Source organism: Triticum aestivum, chromosome 3D (assembly GCF_018294505.1).
Source record: "Triticum aestivum cultivar Chinese Spring chromosome 3D, IWGSC CS RefSeq v2.1, whole genome shotgun sequence".
In the NCBI taxonomy this organism is placed as follows: Eukaryota; Viridiplantae; Streptophyta; class Magnoliopsida; order Poales; family Poaceae; genus Triticum; species Triticum aestivum.
The window spans coordinates 27,725,365-27,746,847 of record NC_057802.1 but is presented as its reverse complement, the minus strand read 5'-3'; the positions used below and the strand labels follow the sequence as shown (position 1 = coordinate 27,746,847).

Sequence of the window (21,483 nt, the reverse complement as noted above, 5' to 3'; positions counted from 1 at the left end):
ATCGCCGGAAGCAGCACAGAGAGAGGAACAATAGATGATGGCTAGGGTTATACGAGAGGGAGTGAGTTCTCGGACAGTGGCGCTTCCATAAGCGACTCGTTAATTAATTAACCATTCCTGAGCGGCAAAAATAAGCTTCGGCTCGGCTCATTCCCGCAACCCAACCCGCAACCCGCGGCGCGCGCGCGCGTCGTGACAAGGCGTGGCAGGCGGCGGAGGAGGAGGAGCACGCGTGTACAGCTCCTATTCCCAAGCTCCCAATAGCAAGTGGTAGAGCAGCCCTTATTAAGAGGTCTCACTCTTCTTACTATAGCAGTATGGGACTAAACTTTTCACACTTCCCACCACTTGCCATACACATGCATGGGCCTTAGAGATTAACTAGGGATTATTGTCTTATATGGGCCTAAGCCCATCCATAATCCATCAACCACTTGGCTCATATATATCCCTGTCTATGAGCTTGCATAGTCCAAATCAGAAAGTTCAGCATTGAAGTCATCGTCTAAGAGGATGTTTTGTGGTTTGAGATCCAAATGAGCAATTCGTTTTGTGCACTCCCCATGAAGATACAAGAGGCCCTTGGCTATGTGAGTGATAATCTTGCACCGCTTGCTCCAATCTAGAGGAGGTGCATCATTGTCATGTCGACAATAGATTCATTTGTCCAAGGATCCTCATGTACTCATATACCAAGAGCCTATGTGATTTCTCTGCACAAAAACCAATCAACCTCACCAGGTTAATATGATGGATGCTGCCAATTGTCTGAACCTCTGCCGAATATTCTCTTCTGCCCTGACCAGATCGATCCAAACGTTTTACTGCAATCCTTTCATCACCAAATTGCCCCTTAAAAACAGACCCAAATCCTCCTTCCCCGAGCTTTTCTGTGAATTGCTCGGTTGCTGCTTTTAGCTGTTGAAATGTGAACCTCATTGGTGTTCCTTGTAGCTCCCCAAACTCTTTCTCTTCCTGCATCTCATGCCGTCGTTGGATTCTTCGTTTACATAAATAGAAAGTGATGAGATGCAGAAAGATGAAGCCGCCTATAGGAGCTAAAATCGCAACAACTGTTCTTATAGTGGAGGATTTGGGTTTCATGGTTGTTGGCCCAGTAGGCTTTACCTCAGCCGGGGGTGCAGGCAGAGGACTAGGCGATACTGCTTGATTGGTCAAGGGACAAAAGACTACCTTGTAGTTGGTGCCCGCCGGGCAACTGAAAGTGCTGGTGGAATCATCCATGGGGTAGCTGTAGGCATCTGGGCACATCTGCTTAAAGAAGTCCGAGTAGTCCGTGGTGCTGCAGTTGCTTGCCGCGCTCCCGGTACAGCAGTACCTATCGTGCTTGAACACCGTGCACGGGTTGTTACAACCCCCCGGCGCCTTCAGACTGGTCGGGCACTGCGCCGCTATGTTAGCTCTGCAGCGTGGCCCCTTGTTGCACCCTGGCCCTCCCTTGGCCGGCACCGGCAGGAAGTCCATGGGCACGTTGAAGCCTTCAACCAAGGAGATGTCGAAGAAATCCTGATTGTTGAAGCCGCCGAGCATAAACTCCGCGATGGTGTTGGGTGGCTGACCATTGGCTTTGCAGGCGAGCAAGCTGCCGCAGTTGCCTGTTTGGCACATCCCGGTGCCATTGCCGTCCAACGAGCAGCCCGTGCGTGCCCACAGGCGCGTGCTGTTGGGCTGGCCTGTGTTGAGGGTCCAGTCCTTGCCTGGGTCAAGTTGGGACGCGGATTTATAAAGCTCAGATTCTGGACACCTGCTATCCATACGCTATAATGTTGCTTTAAGATCCGTGCTACACACCTAACTTCTTACATCAGATTTTCTTTTTTTGTTTCTTCAAAACGAAATAATACATGAACTTCAAACTTTGCAAGACACCAAAACGTTCTAACTAGAATGTGAGAAAAAACTTTCAGATATTTTTGTTAAACATAAATATACGAAATTAGATTTTTTATTAAAAATGTACTTTTTAGTATTTATATTGCATGAAAAATTCTAAAAGTTTTTTCCAACATTCTAGTTAGAATGTTTTGTTGACCTGCCAAGTTTGAAGTTCATATGTTGTTTTATTTGGGAGAAACAAAAAAGAGAAAAGTGCTCGCACGAATCTTGATGCAGAAATGAATGGCTAGATAAGAGGGTGTAGGAAAGCCTATGCTTTCTCAAATGTTAACCGGTCAAGCTGCATGCCACGGCCAATCGGCAGAGCCGCTGGCCATATGGTGTAGGGACACCCGTTGGTGATGTAAAACGTGATGGCCTCGCTGGTGGCAGCAAGGAGTAGTAGGAGGAGAAGAGGTGAAGAGACACCCACGGCTGCCATTTGCGTTGTGGTTCTTGCTTGCACCTGTTGGTTGCATCAGAGTCTGAGTTGCAAAGTTGCAACGATGCTCCTGTGGCAGCTAACAGGGTGGAAGAGTGATAGGGGATTGCCGACAGGGACCGCATCCCTGTGTTGAACCATTCAACGGTCCGCATAAAAACAGCCTAACATGCCTATAGCCATGACTGTTTCAAATTGTATCTGTACGTCTTCCAAAGAAAAAGAATGAGAATCTGTACATCTGCGTAACGTGTTGTTTGATAATTTTGCTGCCTAACAAAATTCTTTAAGCTGATGTTTTAAACCCTAAACCCTAACTGCGCACTTTTCTGCCTTTCAGGAAATTGTTAGGTTGCAGATCTTAATTTGTCCATTCCTGGTCTGCTGTCATGATTTTTCACAACAGTCAGACTAAAGACGTACCTGGTGTTTGGGGGCAAGCTGAAGCTGACAGCGGCTAGCAGCTTTCCTGGAAGGCTCCTTCACCCGTTGACAACTGGCCTAGCTATCATATGCCATCAACCGCATGGAGGCATGCACGTCTCACTCGCCATAACTCTGTGGTTTGCGTGCAAATAAGGACGGCGAAAACCTTATGATCTTTGCGAACATCTCTGTTTATTGGTATAGCTATTTTATATACACATTTTGTAGCGTTGAATCTGAGGTACGCCTTATTTTGGTTGTGCCGTGGACAGAATTGAATCTCGCAGCTGGTATTGCACCATCTTAATTATCTTATTGTAATTCTATTCCTGAGCACTAGTATGTACTTTCATTCTCTGTCCCATATTAATTGAAGTTCTACTTTTGTTCATTTTTTAGAGCGTCAAAGGAAAAACTACCATGGTTTATCTTTTGAATTACTAAGCAGTGAACAATGCATTGACACACCAGCAGGTTAAAAGTTCCATTGAATGAACTGGAATCACTAGTAGGAAATGGGGCTTTTACTCCGGTTTATAAGGGCCTTTTGTCCCGGTTTTTGAACCGGGACTAAAGGGTCGTTACTAAAGCCCTAACCCTTTAGCCCCGGTTCTTACACGAACCGGGACAGAAGGTCCTCCACGTGGCCGCTGCTGCCAGCCCAGGCAGGGGGGCCTTTTGTCCCGGTTGGTGCCACCAACCGGGACCAATAGGCAGGGCCTTTTGTCCTGGTTGGTGTCACCAACCGGGACCAATAGGCATCCACGCGTCAGCATTTCAGGGGCTGGGGTTTTTGTTTTTTTTTGAAAGGGGGTGAGGTTGGGGGGGTTTTGGGGGGTTAATTTAGGTGTTTCATATATTGTGTTAGCTAGCTAATTAATAGAGAGAAGTGTCCTCTCTTATCTCCGTGCTTGGTCGACGCTACATACTATATACGTATGGAGAGGACTAGACACGCTAGCTAGTAATCAAATGAAGGAAACCGAAGATCGTCATGAACATATGCATACAGAGAGAAGTGATATCGACCACCTCTCCTTCTCCGAGAGATTGGTCGAACAACAAGTTCTCGTATATCTATTCGACACTACCGGCTACATATATACAATAATTATCTCTTACAATACAATCTCCTAATTAAATTGTCAGAACACAGGGTCCACATAGTATTGTCCGTTTTTAGCGATCACGTGCTCAAGGAAGAATGCCGCCAATTCCTCTTGAATTGCTCGCATACGATCTGGTGCTAGGAGTTCATCCCGCTTCCGAAACATCTAATTTGAAGAAGGGGGTCAATACATATATATATATATGAATAAATAAAACTCAACAGAAATGATGGTAATAAAATAAAATTGTGAATATTATTGCTTACACACTTCATATTGTTCGTCAGAGTAGCCCCGCTCACAGGTTGTGTAGCGGATGGACTCGCAAACGTAGTATCCACAGTAATTATTCCCGGCTTCCTGCCACAACCACTTTACAAGAAATAGAGGTCAATCAAACTGATAAGCAAGCATGCTAAATGGTATTGATGAAACTAGCGCTTGAATCACTAGGAGATGCGCGGAACATGCTACTATAGTACTTACTTTCGGGTGTTTAAATTGCAGCTTCTTCGGCAGTCCCGGAGCTTTTGTGGTGAATTTTCTCCAAACCCTGCCAGACAAAGAAAACAATTACTTGATATCAGGAAATGAATAAAGTTGCTGATATGGTGGATAATGATCGATTTAACTTACTTCTCAAGCATTTGAGTCATGTTCGCATAGTCCTGGGGATCTTTTCGTCTCAAGTCTAAGACGGTTACTACTCCCTGCTCAAGCTTAATCTCTAGGAGAATATAGTGGAAGCTGCGCATGCATGCATAAGTCATCAATTACATTACCATAACCTGGACTAATAAGGGAAACCGAATATGCACAAGACAGTAACACTCACTTGAAGTTGTAAGGAAAGAGTATTATATCTTTGTTTTGATTTAATACCAATGATCGTAGCAAGTTGGCCTCGGCTTCTTTGGCATGTTTTTCAACCGTATATGCATCTATGAGATTTGTGTTAATGAACCCAATATCACCGATTTGTCTTTTCTTCAATTCGGCGATCTTCAATCTGCATAATATAGTGAGGATAATTATAAATACATGCAATGAAAGAGCTGACCTATATAGAGAGACTTAATGACAGAAGTAGTACTACTTACAGATAGTAGCAAGTGATCGTTGTTTTATCGAGGGCCTTTTGATTGTAAAACTGGAAGAAATCCTCAAATGGAACATTCAGCAGTTCAATTCCAACGAGGTCATGCTCCGGTTTAACTCTCAGCGTCAAAGTATTCATCCCATCAGACTCTCTGCAGGTTTTCATGTACCAATCATGTAATCTTTGCATCATCGTTGTTAGAGATCTTTCATCTTTGACGAGAGGCTTCCCGTATGGTATTTGTGTTCGTCGACCTCCATGATTTCATAATGTACATCGTCGGGCAGGTAATCTCCAAGATTGCTATAACCGGCCGCCATCCTCGGATCATTAGCGACGATGTCTTTTGACACCTTGAGCGGGGGGCACGATTGGTTCGCTTGTTCGCCGAGCTGGGCAATTTTTTTCCCAGCTCGTCGTTCTTTTAACCTTTGATCACTGACAGTACTTCCCGACCGCTCCGCTTCGGCATATGTCTTTGCAAGAATGCGCTCATAGTTGCCTCTCGGCGGAGACTTTGGTGGTTTTGTCAGGGCAGCCAGAGTGCGCTTTGCTTTCACCTGATCTACCTTCTCCTCCAGAGGTGGATGTTTCTTTGCTTTCACCCCTTCAAAGAAGTTTGTCACTTCGGCTCGCACGATCTTCCTGGTTTCCTCCTCGGTCCTCTCGTATGGTAACTTCTCTGGAGTCTTCAGAGAAGGACTGAATCTGTATTGCCTCCCGCCTCTGGCAGCTGTACTGCTAGACGCCGACAGAGCAGACGGAGCGGCTGCGGCTGTCTTCTTTCCTTGCTTACGAGGCGGAGGAGAAGGACTACGACGCGCCGGAGCAGCCAGAGCGGCGGCGGGTCTCTTCCGCCCTTGCTGATGAGGCGAAGAAGGAGGAGACTCGCTGCTTTGGCGCGCCGGCGCAGGCGGAGAAGGAGGCGGAGTGCCGCCACGCGCCGGAGAAGGAGGCTGAGTGCCCTGATCACTCGCCGGAGGAGGAGGAGGAGGCGGCGGAGTGCTGCCACGCGCCGGAGAAGGAGGCTGAGTGCCCTGATCACTCGCCGGAGGAGGAGGCGGAGGAGGAGGCAGAGTGCCCTTACTTGCCGGAGCCGTCCAGCTCGGAAGGTTGATGAGCTCCTTCCGCCATAGGCATGGAGTCTTCAGAGCAGAACCCAGCCGAGTCTCCCCTTCACCGGTAGGGTGGTCAAGCTGGAGATCCTCAAATCCCTCCGTTATTTCATCCACTATCACCCTAGCATATCCTTCTGGAATCGGCCAGCAGTGGTAGGTTGCGCCGGGTTCAGGAGGTAAAACAGAGCCAACAGCCGCCTTGATTTTGAAGTTCTGCCATTGCGCCATAAGGTGGCAATGTTGAGACTCCGTGATAGCATCCACGGGGTAGCTAGCAGGAGCCGTCAAGACATGCTCCGGCTGAAGCAGCTCGGTGGAAGCCACGCTGCTTCTCCGCTGAGATGGCGGTGTAGCTTCGGGGGTAGTTTCGGCATGTCGATTGCCGTCTCGTTCCTCTAGCGCTTGAACCCTTTCGTGCAGCTTCTAAATTTGGATCTGCTCCACTTTTTTCCTCCTCTCCTGGCTTTTGTAACCGCCCGCGTCCGGAAAACCAGACTTCCACGGAACGGAGCCTGGCGTGCCTCGTGTCCGTCCAGGGTGCTCGGGATTCCCGAGGGCCATTGTGAGCTCGTCGTTCTCTCTGTCTGGAACGAACGTCCCTTCCTGCGCTACATCGATATATTGCTGAATCTTCTTGACTGGTATTCTCAAAAGCTCGTTCGTCCAAACGCACCTCCCTGATACAGGGTCCAAGGTTCCGCCAGCCCCGAAGAACCAAGTCCGGCAATGGTCTGTCCAGTTCATTGTCTGTGGTTCGATCCCTTTTTGAAGCAGATCATTCTCAGCCTTGGCCCACTTAGGCCGGGCTTTGAGGTAGCCACCTGACCCCGTGCGATGGTGAAGCTTCTTCTTCATAGCATTCTTCTTGTTTGTCGCTGACATCTTCTTACTCTTTTCCGATGTCTTGTGGGCCACAAATGCGGGCCAGTGATCTCTGATCTTCTCATACCGGCCGATGAATTCTGGTGTCTCTTCTTTGTCGACAAACGTTTTCAGCTCATTCTTCCACCTCCTGAATAGGTCTGCCATCTTCTTAAGAGCATGAGACTTGATTAATTGCTCTTTAACTGGCTTCTCCGGATCCTCCTCTGGCGGTAGGGTGAAATTTGCCTTCAGCTCAGTCCAAAGATCATCTTTCTGCATATCATTGACATAAGACACCTCCGGGTTTTCCTTCTTAGGCTTATACCATTGCTGGATGCTGATCGGGATCTTGTCCCTAACTAGAACCCCGCACTGAGCAGCAAATGCATCATTTTTCCGGATGGGTTCAATCGGTTGGCCGTCGCGCACAATTGTTGTGATCTCAAACCTTTCATCCGAGCGCAACTTTCTCTTCGGGCCTCGTCTCTTTACCGAAGTTGTGCTCGATCCGGAGGGCTAGAAAAAAGAAGAAAGACGAGTGTTAATTAATATGTGTACATACCAAAACAATGAATGCATCAATTAGCTAGTCAGCACAGGCTTAACTAATATATTTACATGGCCGGACTCTGTTCGGTCACCGGAGCCGTCACCACGGGCTCCTTCTTGCACCAGCATTTGGTCACCGGAGCCATCATAATCATGTCTTTCTTCCTCCACTCTTCGATCACCGTAGCCTGCTTCTTCACCCTGGTCTTCCAGACCATCATTGTTGTTAAGATACGACAAGATATCACCTCCGGCTAAGATTATGTCCCCCAACACCTCTTCTGCTTGCTCGTCTCGTCCGTGCTCCATTGTTTCTGCAAATATTACAACATGGCAATTATTACACAAACATGACTGCAGGTGGATATATTAGTGCAAACGTAGACCTAGCTTATTCCGGGTTTGGGGTGGCCTCGGCAACGCTTCAAGGGTAGGGGCGCGGTGGGAGGGGGTAGGAGACCGACATCGTTATTTTCCTAGGGTTTGGGTGTCCTCGAGAGTTTTGGTCGAGCGAGAGGGCCGGGGGGGTGCTCCCGTGGTATAAGTTATCACGGTAGAGAGGGGGTATAAATATCGACCGTCCATCATGTCGAAGTAATCTGGGAGGGAGTTATATATATCGACAGCGACGACATACATACATGGGAAAATAATGTTATCGGGGAGGGGGTATATCGACCACCCCCCACGTGTTGAAGTTATCGGGAGGGGGTTATATCGACAACGACGACATACGTACATGGGAAAATAATATTATCGGGGAGGGGGTATATCGACCCCACCTCGTGTTGAAGTTATCGAGAGAGGGGTATATCGACGACGACAGACCCGATAAAACATAAGAAAACGAAGAAGAAATAAAAAGAGGAGAAGAAGAAAAGGAATAGAGGAGAAGATCGAAGAAAAAAACAAGAAAAAAAAAGAATTTTTTCTATTTCTTCTTCTTCTCTTCTATTCCTTTCTTCTTCTCCTCTTGTCGGGTGGTAGGTGCGACATATGCCAACGGGTGGCTTATCATGGTGGGAGCCAGTAAGACGTCGCCGGTGCCTGGAAACGGGATGAGGCGAAGACATGCACGCCGGCGAATCTTACCCAGGTTCGGGGCTCTCCGTGGAGATAACACCCCTAGTCCTGCTCTGCGGGGTCTCTGCATGATCTCTAGATCAGAACGAGTAGCTACAAATGCTCCTTGAGCTGTCGGGTTCAAGGGAGAAGAAGAGCAAGGCTAGCTCTCACTTCCCTCTTTATATGGTGTGTGTATAACTCTAAGAAGCCAACCCTTTGCATGGGTGCCCCGGGGAGTTTATATAGGCCTACCCCCCGGGGGTACAATTGTAATCCGGCTGGGCGCGGGTCCCAGTCGTCAGTGTCTGCGCTCGCTGGCTTCTCCGCCGGACGTTGGGGCCCGCCGACCGGTGGGTCCCGCCGGCTTCCGCCCTTTGGGTCGACAGACCGGCCCCACCACCCGAGGGTCTTGTCGGCGGCTGTTTATTGTAGCCTCGCCTCTGATGACGAGGGCTTTGTCGAGGTAAGCGTGGCTACAGTGTGCCGCCTCGAGGGCTCTCACTGTAGCCTTACCTCGTCTTGTCTCCTTAATGTGGCACATGCTTCGAGGGAGGGGGGGTAGCCGGCTTCTGGGGGCCGGCTACGCCCTTGGCTGACTGGGGGAGGCCGGGCCGCCTTCGCGTCTCTCTCTGGCTAAAGGGGCCCACCGCCCGTGGGCCGTACTGGCGTCTGTCGTGGATGACGTTGAGGCCAGCATGGCTACAGGGCCGTGCCGGACGGGAGATGGCCGACCCGCACGGCGTCCTGTGGCCACGCCTGCCTCGGGATTCGGGGGTAGTGGGCCGCACTGTAACCACACCCCGTCCCGTCACCGTTATGTGGGCGTGGTTTCGGTGGGTGCAGCCTTGGCCGGCTTCTTGGAGTCGGCGCTCTTCATGGCCGGCTCTGGGGAGTCGGCATTCTCTACGGCCGGCTTCCTGGAGTCGGCCATCTCGTAACTATCTTGGGGGAGGTTGCTGAGGCTGGGTCGCCTTCTGAGAGTCGGCTCATGGGTTAGCCGTCCGGGGGAAGGCGGCCCAACGCTTTGAATGCTTGATGGATCAAATGGTCAGATAATTTCTGAAGAGCCAGGGGTAGTCGGTTAGGCTACTCGTGGCCATTTACTCCGACACCTCTTCTTTTTCTTCTTTTTTCCTCTTCTTATTTATTTCTCCTCTTCTTCCTCTCCTCTTCTTCTCCTTTCTTCCTCTTCTTATTTTCCTTTTTCCTCTCATTCATAAATAAATGTTCAAATAGAAAATTTCGAAAAAGTAAAGGTTTTGCCTAATGCATTGTTCATATGAATATACAAACATTTGCATATTCTACAATAAATTAATATCAACAAAAAAATCTATGAACAGAAAAAAAATCCTAACTTTTCTAAAAATCTATCTTTTGCATATATACATGAACATATATATACACAGAGAACATATATACATACATATACTCATACATGAACATATCATCATATATATGAAAAAACAAGCATATATATGAAAAAAACAAGCATATATATGAAAAAAGGGCGCCGGCCGGACCAAGGTGAGGAGGATCGCAGGGTTGGCGGCGAGGATGGCGACGGGGCAGTGGGCGCGCGCTCGGGGTATGGGGCGACGGCGGCGAAGGGCGGGGCAGGGCGACGGCGACGATGGGGACGGGCCGGGGCGGCGCGCGTCGGGGCAGGGGCGTGCCGGCTCAGAGTGGCGCCTTCATCGCGATGCGGAGGGTGGCTGCCGACAACCCCTTCCCCGTCATCACGCTGATCCAATCGGTGAATTTATGGCAGAAGTCATACTTCTACGTGAAGAACGTCGCCCCACAGGGCGACTACGTCAATCTGCCGGCTTACGTAGCCGGCCCACCGGTAGGCAGGCGGCCCCAGTGGTCCCTGTCGGGCCGTGACGCTGACGCCGGCTGGAACCACAACTGTCGCCCGAGTGCGAGCGATGATCCAGTCGGAGGGCTTGTCGGGGCCCGACCTGCTGGCCGCCTTCGTCACGCGCCGGGTACTCCCGCTCTAGAGCCGCCCTCATCTGATCTGTCAGATGAGCGGCCAGCTCGATCCGAGCCGGATGTGTACCAAAGACATGCCGCACGACGAGGTGGCCTATATGGTGAACTACCTTGCGAACTGCAAGCTCTCCGCAGAGTGGCAGTTCGGCAAGGAGCCATATTGCCGAGCCCATCCGCCGCCCACGGTATGTTCTCCTTGTCTCTCCCTCTTCTCTCAGTTTTGTCGCCGAGTTCCTTTTGGCCGACTCTGACTAGTCGGCTTGCCTCGACAGAGCCCTCTTCTTCGGCCTACAGGCGGGTCGGACGCGGAGCGCTGATTCGTCCCCGACCGGACGGAGCACGATCTGGAGGACCCCGACTTGGGGCGGCCGCTATGGACGACAACACCGAGGCGGGTGGTGGCCAAGCCGGCGGCGAAGCAGGCGGCTCCGGGCTTGGAGTCAGCTTCGACGACTGGCCGGACGACGACGAGGCTGAAGTCGTCCCACGCCGTTAGCCGGCGTCTGGCCACGGCGCGGGTTCCTCCGCTGCGCCGCCTGCTCGGGGCGGTGGGCAAAAGCGTCGTGCCGCGCCGGGCCTGTTCGGCAGTCGGCCGAAGAAGCCCAGAGGCGGGGCAGCGGCGACCAGGCGGGAGGAGGCAGCCGCGAAGGCGGCTCGCTTTCGCAAGGCGGTGAAGCAGCCGCAGACGGTGTCGGCGTAAGTACACTCTCCTTCGTGCATTCTCTTTTCTTTTCTCTGGTAGCTCCTGAATCCTTGTCTTTTTCTCCAAACAACTAGAGCTCCATTGTTGCTCGAGCGGGCTGCAGCCGCCTCCGTCGTTGGGTCGCCGAGAGGATCCGGGAGCACTACTCGCCGTGTGGACCCCCGTGCCGACCTTCAGGCGGCAACGGAGCGGAACGCGCGGGAGGTGCGAGAGGAGCGGGAGGCGCGGGAGGCGGAGTCGTTGAGGGCGGCCGCCGCCAAGGCGGCGCAGGAGGAGGAGGCGGCGAAGGCGCGCAATGACGCCGCGGCCAAGGCCCAAGCAGAGGCTGTAGCTGCGGCGATGGCGGAGGGGGCCTTGCTGGTCACTCCTTGCGCGTCGCGGCGCCTGGGGCCCTGGAGCCCCCGCCAGGAGAAGCCGGCGGTGACCAGACGGGGCTGGAGAGGGATGACGACGTCGTCATCCTGGAGAGGGCGGCGGTACCGACCCCGCCGACTAGGACGGCTCAAGGCGGCCGGCCTGATCTGCCGCCTGCGCAGTCGGCGGGGGGCGAGCCGGCCGCGAGGACTGAGCTGGCGGTCCGGACGCCGCCATGCCGGCGCGCGGGGAAGGCCACGTCAGAGGCGCAGAAGGCTGCGTCGGAGCCGCAGCCGGCCGCGGGCTCCAGCTCGTCTGCCCAGGATGTGGAGGCGGCCAGCGCCACCTCGGGGTGGACGCCGGGCGGAGGGACGGCCGTGATGAACGTGGCCGCGCAGGACATCCGGACCCGGCTCCATGCCCAGGCTACGGCGCTGAGGCGATACAACGACGAGTTCCTTGCGACGCGGTCGGCCATCCGGGTTAGTCTTCTTATCTTGCTTCTTTTTTATCTTGGTTACTTCTGTGGGGGCACGTCAGCGCACCCACTGGGTGTAGTCCCCGAGTTTCGAGTCGGCTGTTGAGCAGGCAGCTTGGAACTTTTTAGCGGATCTAGTTTTGCTATCTTTTCTCTTACTTCGCTCTTCTGCCTGTCTTGCAGGACTACCACAATCTTCGCGCAGCTGCCTTCAACTCCCAAGCTCGGGAGCTGACCCAGAAAACCGCCGACCTAACTGAGAGCCGGGGTAAGTGCTTTGTCCTTTATCTCACGTGGGGGCGCGTCAGCGCACCCACTGGGCGTAGTCCCCGAGATTCGGGCCGACTGCTGAGCAGTAGGGTCGGATCTTCCTTGACCACTTCCTCTTATTGTTTCTTCTTTTTCTGCCGTCCCTGCAGTGGCCAACGCCAGTCTGAGGGCACAGCTGGGAGGGTCTCAGGCTGCCCTTCGTGCCAAGGAGCCGAGTTTGCCGGCTTGGTGCAGGAACGTGACCGCCTGGCCAAGAGCTTGGCCGACCAGGAGGAGGGCCACAAGGCGGCTCTGAAGGCGGTGCAGGACAGCGAAGCCGCCCTCCAGGCCGAGTACAAGACAGAGGCGGCTGGCTGGGCCGAAGCAAAGCAGACTCTGATCAATGGCTATGGCCAGATCGAAGATTTGGTTGACGGTAAGCCGCCTACTTCTTCGTCCTTTCTTGCCGCCTGCCGCTTTTGGCTCGTTTTCTGACTTGGTGTTTTCTCTTCTTTCTCTTTCTTTCTTGCGCAGAGTACTTCCCTGGCTACTCTACCGCCGCCAACCAGATCATTGAGGCCCACCGCGAGGCACGGAGGCAGGCTGGCGCTGAGATTGCACCAAACGCTAGCCGGTCGCTGGAGGAGCAGCTCTTGGCGATCCAGGCCCGTCTCCAGCCAGCTCATCGACTGCTCCGCCGTCTTCAACGTGCCGGGGCGCAGGTGCTGGCCGCCCTCTGGCCTGGCGAAGTGGTTCCCCGCACCCCCAGTCGGACTGCCGACTGGCTGGAGGTGGCGGTCGGCCGCTTTGAAGCCTGGAAGGCTTCGGCGGCTCGGTCCGGCGCCAGGCGGGCGCTGGAGTTCGTCAAGGCCTGGTATCCCGGCCTGAGTCTGGACCAGCTGGCTACCTGGCGGCAGCAGGCCGACATGGAGCTGGAGCCGGCGCGGCCGGCTATCATCCGGCGGGGTTCGGCGATCGCCGACTACACCGACACCAGCGTCTTCGCCCCTGAGGTAGATGACAATGGTGTTGCCCAGCCGGAGGATTGGTTCGGGCTGAACCCAGCTGATGGCGAAGACTTGGCGGAGGAGATCGACTCCAGCGACGAGGGTGAAGAAGAGGAGGAGGAAGGTGAAGACGCCGGGCCGGATGGTGGGGCGACTGGCCAGCCTCAGCCTGACCGCGCCTCCAGCAACACGTCGTGCGCGGGTGCGTCGCCTGCCACCGGTGGTGATCAGGCTGAGACCCGCCAGCCGGCCACTCCTTCAGCCGGCGACGCCGTCTCCACCGACCAACCCGGCTCCCACGTCGCACCTTTAGTCTAGTCTGCTATCTTTTATTTTCCTGTCTTGTCACTTTTGGAACAATATTCTGTTAAGTTTACACAATTCCACCCACTGGGGGTGTATTCGAACCATGTCGATTGCCGGCCTGTTGGGGGCTTTATATGTATATATGACTATGCATGTGTTTGGCTTTTCCTTGTTCTTTGCTTTTCATCCTTCTGATGTTTCCTTTGCCGCCCTCCCTTGGTAGACGCCTCCCCAGACAGACAATTGCCCTGCAATCTGTAGCTGGAGAAGTGCTTGGCCAATTGGGAGAGCAAGTACTCTAGCTTTGTTGGATTAGAGCTAAGTGTTTAGTAAGCCTGCTGTCCCGGCTGTTTTGACAGCCGGCAGGTGTGGTTGGAGGCCGTCCTTTTGCTATATAAGTTCATTAGTCCTTAGCCGTTTTTCGTGTAGGCATCCTTTCTGCCTTGGCTCTTGCTAGTCGGACAGTCGGTTCTTCGAGCTGCGACTTTCAACAAGAGAGGACTCGGGAGCCGGCACACTACTTGTCTGACTTCAGGTAGAACTTTGATATAGCTTAAGGCGGCCAGTCCCCGGGCCGACTAGTCGAACCCGGTGTCAGACAGGAAATCAAATGTGGTGATACATTCATGGAAATGACACTCGTCATTCATAGATAAATAAAGGCAGTCCCCGAGTGCTCCTCGGGGGGCCTATAGTTTCATACTTAATACAAAAGGGTAGCATGATACATACTGCTTTCAACTGTAAAATCTTCTCAGGAGGTTCGCGTTCCATGGTCGCTCTGACTCCTTGCCGGAGTCGTCCCTCTTGCGTGCTCTTGGTTTTTGCGCGTCGACCAAGTAGTAGGAGTCGTTGCCTAGTGCCTTGCTGATGACGAAGGGGCCTTCCCAAGGGGCCGAGAGCTTGTGCTGGCCGGCTGTTCGCTGGATCAGCCGAAGCACAAGATCGCCCTCCTGGAAAGATCTTGGCTTGACCTTGCGGTTGTGGTAGCGGCGCAACCCCTGCTGGTAGATGGCGGACCGACTGAGTGCTAACAGCCGGCCTTCTTCTCGTAGGTCGACACCGTCTTGTCTTGCTTCCTTGGCCTCCGCCTCCGTGTACATGGTGATCCGAGGCGAGTCGAACTCGATGTCGGTTGGGATGACAGCCTCGGCACCATATACAAGGAAGAATGGAGTGAAGCCGGTTGATTTGTTGGGGGTAGTACGCAGACTCCAAAGGACAGCCGGCAGCTCATCGAGCCAGCAGCCGGCCGATCGCTCCAGTGGCACAACCAGTCGGGGCTTGATGCCGAAGAGGATGAGTCCATTTGCTCGCTCGACCTGGCCGTTTGACTGCGGGTGGGCAATGGACGCTAAGTCCAGTCGGATACCCTGCGTCGCGCAGAAATGTGCCAGTGCTCCTTTGGCAAAGTTTGTGCCGTTGTCGGTGATGATGCTGTGCGGCATGCCGTACCGAGTAGTGATATCGGTGATGAATGTTACGGCAGTCGGCCCGTTCAGCTTCTTGATTGGCTTCGCTTCGATCCACTTTGTGAATTTGTCCACGGCGACAAGCAGATGTGTCAAGCCGCCACAGGCTGTCTTAAAAGGGCCCACCATGTCCAGTCCCCAGACGGCAAAGGGCCAGGTGAGGGGAATGGTCTTGAGTGCAGAAGCCGGCAGGTGTTGCTTGGAACTGAAGATTTGGCATCCTCTGCAGCTCTTGACTATCTCTTTGGCATCTTCCAAAGCAGTCGGCCAAAAGAAACCGTGGCGGAAAGCTTTGGCCACAAGTGATCTTGAGGCTGCGTGGTGGCCGCATTCGCCTTGATGGATATCCTTGAGGATTGCCACTCCTTTTTCTGGCTCGACGCAGCGCTGGAAGACTCCAGTGACGCTGCGCTTGACAAGCTCTCTGTTGATTATTGCATATGCTCCGGCTCGTCGTTGGACTAGTCTTGCTGAGATCTCATCAGCCGGCAGCTCTCTGCTGACTAGGAATTTGAGGATGGGCTGGGCCCATGATGGATCAGTGACTTCTTCTTCTGTTAATGCAGCCACCATGACTCGGGTGGGTGGATCGGGTGGCGTGGAGTTGGAGTCAGCCACCGCTTCTTGTGTCGCTGCAGTCCCCGGGCCGACTGCTGCAGTCCCCGAGCCGGGTTCTGAAGTCCCCGGGCCGGGTGCGACTACGGTAGTTCCCGGGCCAGTTGTCAAAGTCCCCGTGCCGCCTGCGGGATTCCTCCAGTCGGATCCGGCTGTATCAGGCACAGGCGGTACGAAGATAGAGTCTGACTCTAGAGACGGCTTGATGGACGGCTTGAGGAGGCGCTGGAGGGAGACGCCGGTCGGTATAGCCTGTCGGGTGGAGCCGATCCGTGCCAGGGCATCTGCTTGGTCGTTGTCGGCCCTTGGCACGTGAAGGAACTCGCACCCTTCGAAGTACCCACTGATCTGCTGGACGAGGAATCGATAGCTCGCCATGTTTGCGTCCTTGGCGTCCCAGTCGCCAGACGACTGATGGACCACCAAGTCTGAGTCGCCATAACGCAGGATCCGGCGTATGCCGAGCTCTTTGGCTAGCCGGAGCCCATGTACGAGTGCCTCGTACTCGACCACGTTGTTGGAGGCGGCGAAGTGGATTTGCAGCGTGTATCTGAGTTTGTCGCCATTGGAAGAAGTGAGGACGATGCCGGCTCCCAAGCCGGTGTGCATCTTGGACCCGTCGAAGTGCATCCGCCAATGGGTAGAGTCGGGAGCCAGCGGTAGGTACTGAGTCTCGGCCCAGTCGACGAGGAAGTCGGCCAGTGCTTGGGACTTGATGGCGGTGCGGGGCTGGTAGAAAATTGTGTATGGTGCCAACGCAATGGCCCACTTAGCCACCCGGCCGGATGCATCCGGGCTGCCTATGATCTCGGCCAGCGGGGCGGTGCACACGACCGTGATGGGATGCTCTTGGAAGTAGGGCTTCAGCTTCTTGGCGGCGAAGTACACCCCATAGCACATCTTCTGGTAGTGCGGGTAGTTTTGTTTTGAGCTGGATAGTACTTTGCTTAGATAATACACCGGCCTCTGGACTAGCTGGGCTCGGCCTTCTTCCGGGCGCTGGACCACAACAACTATACTGACTACTCGGCTAGTCGCGGCAATGTAAAGGAGCATGGGCTCCTTCTCAGTCGGTGCCTCCAGGACAGGTGGAGTGGTCAGCATCTTCTTCAGCTCATGGAAGGCTTGGTTGGCTTGGTCATTCCACTCGAAGTGAGTGGACTTCTTCATGAGTCAGTACAGGGGGAGAGCCTTCTCCCCTAGCCGGCTGATAAAGCGGTTTAGGGAGGCCAAGCACCCGGTGAACTTCTGCACATCTCGCAATTTGGTGGAATCTCCATCCTCTCGATGGCCTTGATCTTCACAGGGTTGCACTCGATGCCGCGTTCGGAGACCAAAAAGCCTAGCAGCTGGACGGCTGGTACTCCGAACACGCATTTCTCGGGGTTGAGCTTGATTTGGAATCGGCGCAAGTTGGCGAATGTTTCTTTGAGGTCTTCCAGCAGGGTGCCGCGCTTCTCTGTCTTCACCACAATGTCGTCTACATAGACGTGGGCATTTCTGCCGAGTTGCTTGAGGAGGCATTTCTGCATGCAACGCTGAAAAGTGGGACCGGCATTCCTTAAGCCGAATGTCATAGTCAGGTAACAGAAAGCTCCGAATGGTGTGATGAAGGCAGTCTTCAGGCGGTCTGCTGGGTCCAACTTGATTTGATGGTACCCTGAGTAGGCGTCCAAAAAGCTCAACAGCTCGCATCCGGCTGTGGAGTCTATCACTTGGTCAATCCGTGGCAAAGCAAATGGATCCTTGGGGCAGGCCTTGTTGAGGCTGGTGTAGTCTATACACATGCGCCACTTGTTGTTCTTCTTTAATACCAAGACTGGGTTGGCAAGCCACTCTGGAAAAAATACTTCCATGATAAAGCCAGCGGCGAGGAGCCGGGCTATCTCTTCTCCTACGATTCTTCGCTTCTCTTCAGACAGTCGGCAAAGGGGCTGCTTGACCGGCTTCGCGTCGGCCCGGACGTGCAATTTGTGCTCGGCGAAATCCTTCGGGACACCCGGCATGTCTTTTGGGGACCATGCAAAAATGTCTCGATTCTCACGGAGGAAGTCGACGAGCTCGCCTTCCTATTTACTGTCCAGGTTTGCCCCAATGACAGCAAACCTTTCCGGATTCTCCGGGTCCAGAGGTATCTTCTTCGTCTCTTTGGCTGGCTGGAAGGAGCCCTGTGCATCACAATCTTTGGGGTTGGGGGGACAGGGCCGGCTGCTTGCCGGCCATGGCCACAACCCGCTCCAGCATCTTCTTCTCTTCGGCTACTACGAGGGACTCGGCCAGCCGGCTACTGGCCATGGCGCACTCGATGGACTTCTTGTAGTCGCCGGCTACCATGATGATCCCCTTCGAGCTCGGCATCTTCATCTTCAGGTAGGCGTAGTTGGGCACAACCATGAACTTGGCCAGAGCAGGTCGGCCAAGCAAAGCATGGTAGGGGCTCTCCAGATCCACTACCTCAAACTAGATCGCTTCTCGGCGAAAATGATCCTTGTCTCTGCAGAGAGCATCCATCTTGATCTTGCCGATCGGGGAACAAGATAAGCCGGGGACGATGCCATGGAACACGGTCCGGCTTGGCATAAGCTGCTTCGCCTTGATGTTCAGCTTTTCCATGGTATCGCAGTACAATGTATTGATACTGCTTCCGCCATCTATCAGGACGTGGGAGAATCGGGCAGCTCGCCTCTCCGTCGCGAGGGTGACATCCAAGACTAGTGCATAGGAGCCAGGGGATGGCATCACCTCTGGGTGGTCAGCCTGGCTCCAGTTGATGGGTTTCTCGGACCAGTGCATGAACTCGAGGGCACTAGAGGCGACTGCGTTGACCTCTTGATGTTGACGGCGCCGACTACGCTTGTCTTCGGCTTGGCTGCTGAAGAAGACGTAGGCGGCGTGCTCTTCAGGGAACTCATCTTGAATGGCTCCGACTGCCGGCCGAGCCGTCGGCTGCTGAGGGGCTGGAGGCGGCGGGCCGGGAGGCGGAGGCGGCACCATCCCTTTGCCCTTGGAGATTCGCGTGAGCCAGTGGCATTTTTGGGTCGTGTGGTTGGACGGCTTCGCGCCGCTGTGGAACTTGCAGGGGCCGTCGAGAGTCTGCTCGTAAGAGAAAGCCGGCTGCCAAGCCGGCCTGCCACCCTTCTTCTTGGGAGCGGGCCGCTCTTCGGGCTGCTCATCTTCAACTGTGGCCACCTGCCGACTGGTGGAAGGCGGCATGGGGGCCTTGCGCTTGTGATCGTTCTGGTAGGGGCGCCGATTGGAGTCGCCAGCCGGCGTCTTGGGGGCCGGAGCGAGCACCTTCCCCGAAGCGTCCACTCGGAGCTCGGTCTTCATCGAGGAGTCGGCCGTGGCGTACTTGTCCGTGATGATCAGGAGCTCGTCGAGGGTAGCCGGCTCGTCGCAGAGGAGTCGGTGCTTGAGGAGGGTGCCCTCTCGGCACCCGGCGGTGAAGTACTCGATGGCCTGAACCTCGTGTACCCCCCTCGCAGGAGTTGCGGAGCTCGGCCCACCGCGTGAGGTAGTCGCGGGTCGACTCGCTGGGCCCTTGGACGCATAGGGAGAGCTGGCGAGGCTTGGGAGGCCGCTTGTACGTGCTGGTGAAGTTGCGGATGAAGACTTCCATGAAGTCCAGCCAGCTGTTGATGCTGTAGGGCTTGAGGCTGTTGAGCCAGGTGCGCGCTGTGCCTTGCAGCATGAGGGGGACGTACTTCACGGCCACGCGCCGATTGCCATTGGCTATGCTGACAGCAGTGGAGTAGTCGATGAGCCAATCTTCCGGCTTCACAGAGCCGTTGTACTTGGGTGTGTCTCTGGGGAGCAAGAACCCTTTGGGGAAGGGCTCGTCGCGGATGCGGGGGCCAAAGCATGGCGGGCCGAAATCGTCTTCTTCTTCTAGCGCCAGGGATCGAGCAAGGCGGTCGATCCGGTGGCGGGCGTCGTTCTCGCCGACTCCTTCTCGGCGCCCTAGTCGGTCACCAAGAGTCGGCTGCGTGACAGGCGGCGGGGTGAGACGTCTCTCCCTTCGAGGCGGGGGAGGAGGCGGATTTCCTTGGCGCTCCACCACTCGAGGGCGGCCCTCCGCGTCGCGCTCGATGGTGATGCGAGTCCGGCTGCGGCTAGCAGCCGGCTCCTTGTCCTTCCTACCGCGGGCGCCGCTCGCAGTCGGCGATCAGGACGTCGCGGCGTGCTCCCGGCGCGAGGGATGACTATCAGCGTGAGCGCCAGCTTCGTGCCGTTCCGCGGCCGCGTCGATCAGCTGTTGGATCCGCCTTGTCATGTAGGGGAGCTCATCGGCTCCCAGCCCATTCAGCTCTTCAGCGGCCGCCTGCGCGGCTCGTAGATTCTCGAGCGGGGTGGCGTAGACGGGGAGATCTGCCCCCAGCATGCTGGGGATAGCCGCGCCGCGCTTCTGGACGAAGCCGGCTCGGCTCGGCCCGCTACGCGGCGGCGTACCGAAGGCGGCGCGGTCGACTTCGCGCTGGTGGGCCTCGGTGAGGCGTCTCATGGAGGCTATCCTCTGGCCTTCCGCGATGAGGGCGAGGCGGCGTGCCTCCAAGGTCTCGGCGTCGGCGTCGGCCGGGATGGGGACGGATAAGTCGTGCATCGTTGCTTGCAGGGCGTCGTGGGCGTTCTCGCCCGAGTTGGCGACGTGGCTGATGACCAACACTTCGGTGATGGCGCTGTTGCCGCTGTCAGCTCGAGGAAGAGGGTCGTCGAAGACCACCACGTCGGAGGGGTAGGCGTCGAGCGATGCCGTGTCGGAATCGACAAGCATCGGGTCGGTGGAGCCGACCGACTCCAAGTCTGCGGCAGGCTCGCTGGAGACGTGAAGTTGGTCGAGGAGGCTGACGAGGGGGCTCTCGGGGTAGTCCGTGCCTGCGTCGGACGCGAGCTCGTCGGAGATGCGAGCCTCGCCGAGCAGATCGGCGAGGCAGCTCGCTGCGTAGGCGTCGTCGACGCCTTGCAGCGCGTCGGGGCAAACGCTATCGGGCGCAGCAGGCTGGCTGCGCTCGCGGGGGAGGAAAAGGGTTCCCGTCTAGAACAGGTCTCCGGAAAACGGTGCACCTGGCCCCACGGTGGGCGCCAAATGTCGGGTGGTAGGTTCGACATGTGCCAACGGGTGGCTTATCATGGTGGGAGCCAGTAAGACGTCGCCGGTGCCTGGAAACGGGATGAGGCGAAGACATGCACGCCGGCGAATCTTACCCAGGTTCGGGGCTCTCCGTGGAGATAACACCCCTAGTCCTGCTCTGCGGGGTCTCTGCATGATCTCTAGATCAGAACGAGTAGCTACAAATGCTCCTTGAGCTGTCGGGTTCAAGGGAGAAGAAGAGCAAGGCTAGCTCTCACTTCCCTCTTTATATGGTGTGTGTATAACTCTAAGAAGCCAACCCTTTGCATGGGTGCCCCGGGGAGTTTATATAGGCCTACCCCCCGGGGGTACAATTGTAATCCGGCTGGGCGCGGGTCCCAGTCGTCAGTGTCTGCGCTCGCTGGCTTCTCCGCCGGACGTTGGGGCCCGCCGACCGGTGGGTCCCGCCGGCTTCCGCCCTTTGGGTCGACAGACCGGCCCCACCACCCGAGGGTCTTGTCGGCGGCTGTTTATTGTAGCCTCGCCTCTGATGACGAGGGCTTTGTCGAGGTAAGCGTGGCTACAGTGTGCCGCCTCGAGGGCTCTCACTGTAGCCTTACCTCGTCTTGTCTCCTTAATGTGGCACATGCTTCGAGGGAGGGGGG

The 21,483-nt window shown here is 55.1% G+C and overlaps 1 pseudogene; it reads right to left on the bottom strand.

Annotated features, from left to right (window-relative positions):
- Window positions 1–426: 426 nt before the first annotated feature.
- Window positions 427–21,483, bottom strand: part of LOC123076089 (PR5-like receptor kinase) — a 59,303-nt pseudogene continuing 38,246 nt past the window's right edge.